This window comes from Sceloporus occidentalis, unplaced genomic scaffold (assembly GCF_023333645.1).
Source record: "Sceloporus occidentalis isolate IW3139 unplaced genomic scaffold, rSceOcc1.0.p SCAF_10, whole genome shotgun sequence".
Lineage (NCBI taxonomy): Eukaryota > Metazoa > Chordata > Lepidosauria > Squamata > Phrynosomatidae > Sceloporus > Sceloporus occidentalis.
The window spans coordinates 1,840,796-1,854,449 of NW_028316990.1; the positions used below are offsets into that span (position 1 = coordinate 1,840,796).

The 13,654-nt window shown below is 44.0% G+C and overlaps 1 protein-coding gene across 2 annotated transcripts in view; it reads left to right on the forward strand.

The window, feature by feature from the left end:
• Positions 1-13,654, forward strand: part of NKD1 (NKD inhibitor of Wnt signaling pathway 1) — a 146,720-nt gene that overhangs the window by 77,304 nt on the left and 55,762 nt on the right. The gene's annotated exons all lie outside the window — the stretch shown is intronic.

The window sequence follows — 13,654 nt, forward strand, 5'->3', positions numbered from 1 at the left end:
AGTGGTTCCCAACCTTTCTAATGCTGCGACCCTTTAATATAGTTCCTCATGTTGTGGCAACCCCCAACCATACAATTATTTTCGTTGCTACATGCAAATATGTGTTTTCTGATGGTCTTAGGTGACCCCTGTGAAAGGGTCGTTCGACCCCCAAAGGGGTCCCAACCCACAGGTTGGGAACCACTGCCCTAAGCGGTTTACAAAAGGAAAACTAATTGCCCCCAACAATCTGGGTACTCAGTGACCTCAGAATAGGCTTGCCATATCCCGCCTGGGGGCGGGACTTTCCTGGTTTGGGGTGGGTCTGCATGGTCCTGCCCTGGTTTGGCCCCACCCCCGGGATTGTCCCCGCCCCTGGGTGAGATATGGCAAGCTGAGGGAGGCTTTCCCTCGCAGCTTGGGCCAAGGCCTGCAGGGAAAGCGTCCCTGAAGGGGAGGAGTCCCTCCCTGCTTGGGCTCTGCCCCCGCCAAGGGCGGGGCCCAGGCCAAGAGGGAAAGCCTCCCTGAAGGGGAGGAGTCCCTCTCTGCTTGGGCTCCACCCCCACCGAGGGCGGGGCCCAGGCCAAGAGGGAAAGCCTCCCTGAAGGGGAGGAGTCCCTCTCTGCTTGGGCTCCGCCCCCACCAAGGGCAGGGCCCAGGCCAAGAGGGAAAGCCTCCCTGAAGGGGAGGAGTCCCTCCCTGCTTGGGCTCCGCCCCCACCGAGGGCGGGGCCCAGGCCAAGAGGGAAAGCCTCCCTGAAGGGGAGGAGTCCGTCCCCGCTTGGGCTCCACCCCCACCAAGGGCAGGGCCCAGGCCAAGAGGGAAAGCCTCCCTGAAGGGGAGGAGTCCCTCCCCGCTTGGGCTCCGCCCCTGCCAAGGGCGGGGCCCAGGCCAAGAGGGAAAGCCTCCCTGAAGGGGAGGAGTCCCCCCCGCTTGGGCTCCACCCCCGCTGAGGGTGGGGCCCAGGCCGAGAGGGAAAGCCTCCCTGAAGGGGAGGAGTCCATCCCCGCTTGAGCTCCGCCCCCGCCAAGGGCAGGGCCCAGGCCAAGAGGGAAAGCCTCCGAGGCTCCTATTCAAATGCAGGACACAAAAATGTGTCGTACATTTGAAAATTTTGTCCTACATTTGTCCCGGTTTGGAGGTCCTGATGGATGGCAACCCTACCTCAGAAGGATGCAAGCTTGAACTCCCTGGCTGGGTTTGAACTCACAACCTTATGTTTTATGAGTGAGTGGCTGTAGTACAGGCATTTAACCACTGTACCACAAGGGCTCATCTTGCCAAGAAAACCTTATGATAGGTTTGCCTTAGCTTTGCCATAAGTCAGAAATTACTGGAAGGCATACAACAACAAAGTTATGGAGAGCTAAATAGTAGAGCATTGAGCTAAATGGACCATGTCCTAAATGGACCATAATTGGAACAGGACTGAAGTAGTTTTCTGTCTTGGAAATGGTGACACGATGAAGCCAACAACCCTGACAATCATGCAATGTCCTCTGCATTGCTTCAACCCTTGGCTGCATTCCAGTGCATTTTTATGTCACTTAAATTAACAGAAGAGTCAATTTCAGAGACGTATCCATGCTTGTCTCCAAGATCAATGAAAGAGAGATCCTGGAACTTTGAGAGATCCAGAAACAAATCATGTTGGTGAAATCCTTCCATTTATTTTTATAAAACAACTTACCATGATGTTTTTGTAAAGGAGTCCCGTAGCACCTTTGAGATTGTGTTAAAGAAGTAGCATAAGCTTTTGTAGACTTGGTCTACTTCCTCAGGTGCATCTATGAAAGGTGCTACAAGGTTTGGAAGAGTCCATGCCTTGTGGCACAAAGGCATTGAAGGCCATAGCCCAACTCTTGAATATGTCACTATTGCCAGAAGAAGCAATATTGCTGAATCCGTTAGGACTTCTGAAGCAGAGTTGCGTTTGGGAGATATGTCTGAAAGATTTTAATTCGTGTTTTAACTTGTAGAAGCCAAGGGCCAGTTCTTTAAATTCTCTCCAAAATTATCTATACAAGTTCAAATAGTTCAGAAAACTAGTTTTTTAAAAAGAACAACAACAACATTTGAAGTGTTTTCATTATGAATGTTTAGATGGAACTTTGAGCATGGAAAGCAACAACATGGGGACTTTTATGAGTTGAGAGTGTAGCTATTATAGGTCCAAGTTTTAAATCCCATACTTAGGCAAAAAGGAAAGGGGGGGGGGTTAAATCCCATCTGCCTGAAGACGTATTATTAATTTGGGATTTCATTTTATGTTGGTTTTAAATGCAAAGATTGTGCCATGTTGCTCTTAAAAATAAAATAACACTGAATGTTGGAGGGACGGGGTGAAATAAAGCCTTTGAGTTTAACTTTCCACATGGAGCTTTCCAGCTCATATATAAGTTACTGGAATTTTAGTCGACCTAACACTCTTCTCCCTGCAAAAAAAAAAAAGATTGCAGTGTGTTGTCAAAACTTCTATAGGACCCAGCTGGAGGCTGGAGCCAACCCATAGGGGTCATTTTTATATGTTGTACATTTAAGTTTGTTTTCATGGAGGGGGATGCATGGTGTCCTTGGCCAGAACAGTCATATCGAAAACCTAAAACGTCTCCTTTTAATAAAACACAGTCTATTCAGAAAACAGGCCTTGTTGGGGGGCTGTGGTGAGGCATTATACTACTTGAGTGGGTCTGTGGAGTTTCAATGCATGCTGAGAAATGGTGCTGATGAGGCAAACAGAGCTGGAAGACAAGGACCATGTTGCAGTTCCTGAGAGATTTTACAGCACTTGGAAGGAGGTACCTTGTTTTCTTTTCTCAATCTGAGAAACACATCACACTTTTTTAGGCTGACCTTGTGGAGAAAAGAAAAAAGATTTAGAGTAAGGTTTCTCTATTGTCCCCATTATGAGAGTTTCTGCACAACAGAAATGAGAGCGAGCGAGCATTTTTTAAAAATTTAGTCATATTTTTTTTTGCATGGATTGAATTTAAATATACTTGTTTTTTGCCAGAGGTTTCATGTCAGGAAGTTTGGGGGATGTTGAAAGAAATGTCCTCACTGGCAACTGACTAAACATTATTTCATGGTTTTTTAAAAAAATCTCCTTTTTGTTGTGGAGAAAGCTATTATCCCTCCTAAGAAAGGAAGGCCATTGTTTCATATTGTTGTTTCATATGTCATATGTCCCTTTTATTGTAGCAGAATAGTCTCATTTAAAAAAACACACAACTTGATCTCATTCACTTGATCAACTATCTTTAGTTCAATAATTTGGCTCAAGGATGGGAAGTCCATGGCCTTCCAGCTGTTAAGACTCTCCCAGTATTGTTGGACTTCAGCTCCCATCATCCCCCCAGTCAACATGGTCATTGTTCAGGAATGCCAGGAGTTACTGTCCAAGAAGAACATCTGAAGTGCCCCAGATCTCCTATCCGAAATATAGCTGCTCAACAAATTAGAGCTTGGAGCCCTTAAAACATACACATAACATCCATACAATGAACTGAATTTTTTAAAATTTGGGTTCCCCCAATGAAATCCTCATTGCACTCAAGAGGTCTGACTGGTGCTGATGTTGGCCTCATTTCAGTGCCATATTAAAACTTGGCTGTTCACCCAAGCATTTGAGTCTTAGTGATCTTGGCTTGGAATTCGTCCTATTGGATTGCAAGTTCTATTTTGATTTTGTGGTTTTATTGAATGTACCCTGCTCTGAGATCTTCAGGTAGAGGGCAGGATATAAATATTTCAGTAAATAAGAACAGTTAAGGAAATATTACGAATATGTCTTCCCCATCTTCCATTCCCTCCCATTTGTGGCCTCTTGTCAGCTGCACTCTTATCGCCAGTATCTGTACTTCAGATTGTGTCTGTAATTGATAGACAATTCCTTTGCATGGATTGTTTTTTCAAGGATGGAGTCCACTGCTTCCCTCTGAAATATAGCCTACTATAATGTTACTCAAAGTGGTGGTTCACTTTGACTGGCATTCCTGAACTGCCAGCGTCTGGCAAGATTGCAGGAAAGAAAGAAACAGTTGTATCTAGTGGGCACATATTTAGTGTTGGTCCCTGCCACAAGGAAAAAAGAAAAAGAAAGGAAAATGATAAGAAGACTAGTTCCATGTGCTCTATGATGGTTAGCTGTTTATTCTTTTTTTAAAAAAGTCCAACACATTTCAGCCTGTATGAGAAAATGTCTTTTTCAGGAGCCTTTAGCAGAAATCACTAGAGTTGTGAACACTCTCCAAAACACAGGACCATTAAGGATTTGCATTTTGAGTTCTGCTGAAGTCCCTTAAAGAAGGCATTTTCTCATTCAGGCCAAAATGCATTGAGTTATTTTTTTAAAGTTGACCATCTTAGAGTATGTGGACCTTGCATAAGGCCAGGAATGATCTCTGTCAGTTCAGCATTATCTGTTTTCTATTACAAAGCTCATTTGTGGCCAAGGGACAAGGTCATCAAGGGGAAAAGGTGAAGATCTAGTGTCAAATGACTCTGAGATGGTCATAAAGCATATGATGAAACCAAGGAAATAGTCTGGATGGCTTATCTGGATAGGAGACCACCCAAGAATCAGTGGTGGTTGATGCTTGCTGGGTCTGTTGGGGTGGAAACTGAGGTCACCAGAGGCAGTGGGGTATAGTGGCTTCCATGTCGTTGAGGTAGTGAATCCTCTCCAAACTTTAAAAGAATTATCTGCTGAATCTATTTTAGGGAGAGGGCCCTTGGATGGATTCTTTAAAGCAGTGGTTCTCAACCTTTGGGTTGCAACCCCTTTGGGGGTAGAATGACCCTTTCACAGGGGTCTCCTAAGACCATCAGAAAACACCTATTTCCGATGGTCTTAGGAACTGAGACATTGCTCCTCTGTCCGTTTGGGGTCACCACAACATGAGGAACTGTATTAAAGGCTTGCAACATTAGGAAGGTTGAGAACCTGCTTTAAAGTCTGAAGCCATGAGCAGATTCACTGCCTTACTGAAATGAAAGCCACTGACCAGAGGTGAAGCCAACTATACCTGCCTAGCCAGCATCTTCCCCTGCCAGGTACTTTGACCCCCCCCCCCCTTTCTGGTTGGGAAATGTGTTGCCAGTTAGGTGGTGCCTTGTCTGCTCAAACCATTAATAGCACTCCTGTCATCAAACTGAGGCCTCTCCAGTGACTCTGCGCTTCCCATTGCATGTGCTGTTGACTTCACTCTTCAGGGCTCTGTGTATGTGTTTGTATATCTAAGAGCAGGGCTTTGTATGAGGCCTGCATTTTTTTAGAAGGGGATCTTTAATACGTCCAGTCCTCCTCCCTTCTATAATAAAACCTATTATTTATTGCTCACACACTCTCTGTCTGTTTCTGGAACCAGTTCCCACTGCCATCCAGGGTAACTAGATCATGTGAGCAAGCAGGCGGAGGAAATAGTGCCTGCTCCTCCTCTTTCCTTCTGTCACCTATTGATATTTTCCTCTAGGCAGGATGGGCAGAGTAGTCAAGCTGGGAGCAATGGAACAACAATATGAATCAACATGTTGCCCACCATGAAGCCTAGACCTTTGCCAGTGCCCAATAATGTCAATCCTTGGTGGTGGCAGCAGTGAAGAGAAACATCTTAGTCAGGGCCAGAGTTTGTTTTATGAAACTTAGCCTTTTGCCTATCTATATCCTGGCACACCTTTGTTTTATTTTTGTTGCAGTTCGGCCATTGACACCAGTCGTGGCTGGTGGCCTCCATGCTGCTGGGGTAGTGGATTTGCTCTGGAGTTCTAGCCCAAACTTTAAGATGTTGAATGTAGAAAGGGTGGATTTAATATTTTGAACAGTTCACAGTCTTTCATCCCGCAGCCTTATACATGGGTTAGAATGGGGATCCTTTTTCATGGCATGACATTTGGGCCAGATGTTTCTTTGCTGGCACCTGCTCTAGGCATAGTAATGGGTAAGAGAGATGCTCCAGTCTCATGGAGAGGCACTGGCAGAGCAAGGCTTGGATTGTAACTCCTTCCCTCCCACCCTCTTCTTTCTTCTTTGCCTCCTCCTTCCCTGACACTTCTCTCTCTTTTTTATGGTCTTTTATATCCTTCCAAATATAGGACAGGCGCCAAGTCTGAAGGATGCCGCTGATCGAGGTGGTACGAGAGGCAGAACCCTACTGTTTCAAGCTCTGTGATCAGAGATGTCTTGATCCTGGGGCCCTTGTGCAGGCAAACCTCCCACCGATTTCAAGGGGAGCTTGGCCAGCATCAGGACAGGAAGAAAGGGGGAGATGAGTTGTGCCTGGGTCTTCTAACCTGATCCCCCTCCCACTGAGAAACTGATGTAATCTTATTATTTCTTCCCCCTTAAGCCCTGTCAGCAGCTCCCAGTGGTTCCTGGAGCTGTTTGGGCCAAAATGGACAAGGATGCTGCTGCCTGTTGTACATTTTAAAAGCACCTATGTCTCCTACAAGTTTTGCATTAATGTGCTCTTATTAAGAGCATGACCTGCATACATTTTAACTTGTGATAGTAGCCAGCCATTGCTTAGGATTCACCCTGACTTGTATGCTTTGTTTACAGTTAGAAAGCCTTAAAGAGAGAGGCTTTCAGCTAGCACACCACCTCCTGGTGATGTGGTGGTAAATGTTGCTGTCCACAGCTATCCTTAGAGTCACAACTCTGAGGAGAGTCCAGAAAGAATGCAGGTAGTTGTGTTGAACCATATCAAGAAACCAGTTCTAGCAGTTTTCATCTCTGCCAGGGCAAGTCTTTTGCCAAGCATAAAGGTCTTAATTGTCCGGCAAAGACTAACACCTTTGAAAATAACACTGAGAAAGTAATTTCATTCTTCGTTGTGAGATTATTTTTGAAATATGACTGTTGCACTTTCATTACTTAGAAAATGAATTAGTTACAGGTAGTTTCATCACATTACAACCACATTTCATTACCTGCAACTAATTGTATGTTCTGAGACGTGTAGCTGGGGTAAAAATGACTGCAAACATAAAGGGAATTCTAATTTTTCTTGCACAATTTATTTTGTGTAAACACTTGGTCTTACTCCTTGTTTTTCTCAACCTCCCCCCCCCCCCTTTCCATGTTAATGTTCCCTGGCCTACAAGAATTCTTGGAATATATTAGTTGTAATGAGTTATGGGGCATGGTTTTTTCCCCTTTTCTTTGAAACTTCATGGCATTAACATCTGTTAGCTTTTAAGAGAACAGAGTTTCAGACAAAAGGGCTGGTGGGGGGGGGAACCACGAGAGGAGGGAGAAGGAGCAAAGATATTAAATTCTTGAGTAGGAAGCCTCTGTTTCAAAGTCTGGGGATGGAGAGTTGGGATCTGCAAAACCTTATGCTTTGATGTGGTTCCTTTTAAGGAAATGCACATAACAGACCCAGTCCCTGTACTGAAAAGGCTGTAGTATGGATTGGGTTTCTTTCTTTCTTTCTTTCTTTCTTTCTTTCTTTCTTTCTCCTCCACTTCTTTTTTCTCTCTCCTTTTTTGGGGTGTAGTGCATATATGTTTTGAAATGCTAGCTAGAAAGAATTTTTGACTGGACCTAGCTGGACACAACACGATTACTACAGAAATGCTCCGGAGGAAAAAGACTCCCTCATTGAAATGGGCTGTTTTGCGCCACATATGATAAGCATTCCCTATACTGCCAGGAAGGTAGGGTTGCCATGTTGAATACAGGAGAGGGCTGTTGTATCTCCCCCACTGACTTCCTCCCATACCATACTATACAGAATCCTTAGTACAGTTGGCCCTCCATATCCATAGATTTTTTTTAACCACAGGGCACCTAATGAGAAAACAGGCACAGGATGTATTACATATATATTAGTTATATGGAGAGTATATATGCTCATTGGTTGATCTTGGCCTGAATCATGATTTGTTCCTCTGCTGCCATGATCTACTGAATAAAATTCTCTTTACTTAAGTCGGAAGGTATTTTATTTTTTAAAAAATAGATCTCCAGAACCAATGAGTGTCAATAGTGCTCTCTATAAAACCATAGTAGTGGACTCTGTAATTCAAGCATAGCTAGTTCTGGCTTTTTGTTCATATCAAAACTGAATGATAGAATCATAGAGTTGGAAGAGACCGCAAGGGCCATCCAGTCAAACCCCCTGCCATGCAGGAACTCTCAATCAAAGCCTTCCTGACAGATAGCCATCCAACCTCTGTTTAAAGACCTCCAAGGAGGGAGAGCAAGTCGCTTTTGTCTTCTCCATCCGTCTCAGCTTTCTCTCCCACTGGTTCATGGCAGCTGGCTTGAATATTTTTGAATGTAGGAGGGGAGGGGAGAAAAATACCTGGTGTCTTTTCAAGTTACTGATGTTTCAGCCCATCCTGGGCTCACTGTTTGCCTCTATGGTTGAACAAATACTGATGATTTTGGATTTATTTTCCTCTCCTTCTACCATGCAACTTCCTGTTCTACAAAAAGTTTTACCTGCTATGGAAAGGAAGTCCTGGGTTTATGGGTGCGGGAAGAAAATTTTGTTAAAGGGAGAAGGGAATAAGGCTTAGTGCTTATGGAATGTGAACCATCTGTTCTTCCAGCACCTCCTGTTGACAGATTTATGGAGCAACATTAGCCAGGGTCTCAGAGGTTGCACACCTGTGTTTTGTTGTAGGGGATACAAGACTCTTCACATTTGCAAATGGCATGCCCCTTTGCAGAAGCAAAGTTGTCAGGATATAGTTGCAGCCTACCAATGGTATAGTGTGAGAATAGATAGCACCTGCTGGGAGTGATCAGGTTTAGAACTGATGGCTTGGGAGGGGGAGGGGAGTAGCTCATCATCATGTATGAATGCAAGAGCTGGACAGTGAAGAAAAGGGATAGGAGGAAAATCAACTCACTTGAGATGTGTTGCTGGAGAAGAGTGTTGAAAATCTCATGGATAGCCAAAAAGACAAACAAATGGGTCCTAGAACAGATCAAGCCTGAAATCTCCCTGGAAGCCAAGATGATGAGACTGAGGCTGTCATACTTTGGCCACATCATGAGAAGGCATGATGAAAAGGCAATAATTCTAGGAAAGGTAGAGGACAGAAGAAAGAGATGCATGCTAGATGGCTGGACTCAATCAAGGAGGTCATGGACCTGAATCTGCAGGATCTAAGCAGAGCAGTGGAGGACAAGGGCTTCTGGAGTTGTCTCATCCACAAGATCACCATGAGTCGGGGTAAACACAAGGGCAGCTAACAACAGCAACATGTTTGACACTAGTTCTGAAATGATTTATATATACTGGCGGTAAAGTTGAACATTTTGGCTTTTTCACAGTGGCCCTTTTTTCCAGATGAAAATCAGTTTTTTTCTGGTTAGAAGTACCTCACAAACAGCACGAGACCATTCCTATATTCTGCTCTGAAATAACCTGCATGGTCAACCATGTTTTTTTTCTATTCTCCCGTCCCTTGAAGAGTGCAAGTGTGACATCTTTTATAAGGCCAAGATCAACATTGTGGCAAAGAAACAGCTTTGTTCTTCCATTTCAGAATGTTCTGGAGTACTGTTTTGGGTGGCAGATTCCTAGATTCACATGGAGGGCTTGATCCAGGGAGAATTGCTTAAGCTTCTGTTCTGTTGATGGATTGCATTCAAATGTTACTGTGACTATTTTCTTCCATGCTGGGGTAATGGCACATCTTCAAAAAAGAGGTTGCTGTTTTTCCTTCAGTGCTGTGTTAATAGTGGAGGCAACACAGCAGCCCATGCTACTTCTTTCTGCATTCATAAGTAAATATTTCCTTTTTTGTTTCTGAGAATAATATTATATATATATATATTGGCTGCCCACATAGCCCTATTAAATAAATGTCTGTCTGTCAGAGATAATGCATGCCATAATCAGACTGGCATGAAGGGGCAAATTTAATTGACAGCTGATGAGTTCTAACAGCCCAATGATGCCACTGAAATGCATAAAGGTTACAGTGGTTGCTTTTAGAAAAGGGGCATTCAGTTAATGGGCCATTAAAACATGTATTGCTGCATTTGCAAACTCAGCAAAACAGCTGTTTGGAACTTGTGATTATAACTATTCTGAAGAGGGGAATTTTTGAAAAATCCAGACCTTATATTGTCTATACTTATCAGCTTGATACTTAAAAATGAATTGCTAAATGGTCCCAAACTGAGAGTGATAAACAACAGCTGGTGCTCTCAATAAAAGAGACACATACAAAAGTCCCATGAAGATATGGGTGTTTTCAGTTCCAAAGTGTTGACTCGTTTGTTTTAGAGTCAATACTCCTCCTCACTCACTCCCCACCCAAGTACTTGACTGATGCATTAGTTACTGAAAATTGGGTACATGGATTGTTTGCATTGTTTCCGGGGAAAATATGGAATTCATTTATAAAGTTGTAATATAAAGTAGGACTGGGTAACAGGTTACCCACTGGCTATATATGGTTCCTGGCATTTTTGCTTAGGAAGTGATGGTGATTCATGGTGGGTCCTGGTTTAGGGAACCTGTTCCTCTGTGCTATGAAAGATAATTGATGTCAGGGACGCAGCTGGGGGGGGGTCCATGGGGTTCCGACCCTCCCTTCCATTAGATACAATGAATGGCACATGCCACTGCACCACCGCATACAAGCTCCATTAAAATAGTGGCACTTAGTCTGGACCCCCCCTTCCCAAAATCCTGGCTACGTCCCTGTTGACATGGCTGAATGAAACTACGTGTGAAAGAGATCTGGGAGTCCAAGTAGACCACAAGTTGAACATGGGTCAACAGTGTGCTGCGGCAGCTAAAAAGGCCAATGTGATTTTAGGCTGCATAACTAGAAGTATAGTGTCTAGATCAAGGGAAGTAAAAGTGCCACTCTATTCTGCTCTAGTCAGGCCCCTCCTGGAATACTGTGTCCAGTTCTAGTCCCCACAATTCCAAAAGGATGTTGAGAAACTGGAGTGTATCCAAAGGAGGGCAACCAAAACGGTGAAGGGTCTGGAAACCATGTCCTATGAAGAACGACTTAGGGCGCTGGGGATGTTTAGCCTGGAGAAGAAAAGGTTAAGAGGTTATATGATAGCCCTGTTTAAATACTTGAAGGGATGTCATACTGAGGAGGGAGCTGACTTGTTTTCTCCTGCTCTGGAGACTAGGACACGGAGCTATGGATGCAAGCTACAGGAAAAGAGATTCCACCTCAACATTAGGAGGAACTGCCTGACAGTAAGGGCTGTTAGACAGTGGAACACACTCCCTCAGAGTGGCCATCAGTCGAGGATGCTTTGATTGAGATTTCCTGCATGGCAGAATGGGGTTGGCCTGGTTGGCCCTTGGGATCTCTTCCAATTCTATGATTCTGTGATTCTATGATTCTATAATGTTTTGACCATTGGCCTGAGATTCTGGAGACAATGGTTCAAATCCCCAGTCGGACATGGAAACCCATTGGGTGACCTTGGGCAAGTCAATTCTCTCATCCTCAGAGGAAGACAATGGCAACCCCCCTCTGAACAAATCTTGTCAGGAAAACCCTGTGATAGTTTTGCCTGAGTGTTGTCACAAGTTGGAAGTGACTTGAAGGCACACAAGAACAAAGTTTTCTGCATCCAGGCATGACTCTAGAATGCTGAATTTCTAGTATGATTGCAGATGGAAAGAGAGTAACAGCTTTATCTGTGAAGAAAGCTTACAGAATGGAGCTGAACATGGGATCCTTGTGAGAAGGGTGACTGGCACCCATTTCTTTCTTCTTCTTTTTTGCCTTTGGGATGAATTTAGAAATCCAATAAAACCTCCTAGTTCTTTAGGAGTTAGTAACACTAATGTTGGACCAGCCATTAGTAAGTTGAGTCCATACACTGGGAATTCCCTGCTGGTTATGTTTCTGTACATCCATTTCTCTTGATCAATGAAAAAGGATTGCATTCCACATAGGTGCTCCGTAATACTGTCACCCAAATCCTCTGGTCACTTCTGTAGTCTCACACAATGTCAGGCTTGGGCATGGGAGAGAGAGAACCTTTCCATCAAACTGAATAGAGAGAGTCTTGAGGTTCGGTCTGAGCTGGGGGTGTAATTTCTGAGTCTTTAGTCACCTTCAGTATCTCACTGTTTGGGGGGAAAAAACCAATCATATTTTAACACTCAATTTCAGTCAAGAAAGCCCTTCTAGCTCTATTATAGATTCTGTTTGCCTTTTTATGTCTGACAGGATACAGGAGTGCTAAATATTAAGATGCCTTGTAGAGAAGTATTTTAATCTTTAAATCTCTTTTCTTGCCTGTATGTTCTCCGTGTTATCTTTTTTTGTTCACCCAAATTCTTTGTGTCTATCCCAAAACTTCTGTATAAAATATGTATGCAGAGCTATGAATTGCAAAGGTGCTCTTTATGTTTTCATTGATAAAATAATACTGCTTCTTGTGTTTCATGTTAAATTCCTAGGGAGAAAGTACAAACGAAACATGATACATGCATGTATTTAGAGCAGATTCTCTATGACTCCCTCCATGTGAGAGGATCAAGACTTTATTGTAATTCTGGTGCCCATTGTGTCCCCCTTTTATTGCTTTTTGTACTAGGAGGAAGGATTCCAATAGTAGAAAAATGAGTCACTACAGATTATGGATCTTCGCCTGCCTCCGTTTTCAACCCCAAAATGCAATCTAATGCCATCTCTGCATCCTCCCTCCTTACCACCCCACAGTGCCTCATACACATATAACAACAACAACAACAACAACAACAACAACAACAACAATTTCCTCACCCCAAATGGCATCTCTGCATCCTTTGCTTTTCCTCAGCCACCCCAGAATTCCTTACAGACAGTAGCAAAAGCATTCTGTATCAATTTGCTAAATTGAAAGAGAAACATTTGTAATATTTGCATTGTAATTTAGGAAAAAAGCCTTTTGCAAAGTGCCGTGCTGGGAGCAAGGAAATGAAAGGGAAAGTAGCACAAGCAGACACACATTCTATCTATATATGTATCTACCTGCAGCAAAAAGCATGTGCATAATCTGTCAAAAATAAAAAAGAAAGAGAGAAAGCTGCCTGGTGCGAGAGGGAGTCTTGTTCCGTTCTGTGCCCTCCCTCTGACCTAATTCCCCCCCCCCCGAACTTGACTCTTCATCCTGCTCCTTCCTTCTCCTCCTCCTGCTCCGTTACTCCGATTGCCCTTCTTTCCCCCGGCTCCTTCATCTTCCTCCTCATCCATCACCCTGATTCTCTTGGCACCCTTTCTCCAGTTCCGCCCTTTGCCCTCCCTCTGAACTAAATCCTCCCCTGAACCTGCCCTGATCATGATCGGGGCCAAGTTCATATTCGCTGGACCCTTTCCCCCCCCAAAAAAAAGATACAGCTTTTCCTCTGCTTTCAAAAGACCTGCACCAAGGGGCATTTGCCCCTCAACAGATGTGCAAGCCTCGGATTCACTTGTGGGGGATTTGGGGCGAATATGAACTTCCTGTGGTTAATCTGGGTTCTGATCTGGGGTAAAATGTAGTCTGAATGGCCCCCAGGTCTCAGTGTCTGGACCTTCTTCTCTGAGTGAGGAGAAGGAATCTCAGGATGAGAGTGCATCTTGAAAAATGTGTTTGTGCTTTCCTCATTTCTTACACTTGCTGTACTTTTGGTTGGATGACCTCTCTGTGTCCATGTGGTTGATGTTAAGTCATCATGCTTAAGAATTCACTAATGGTTGCATT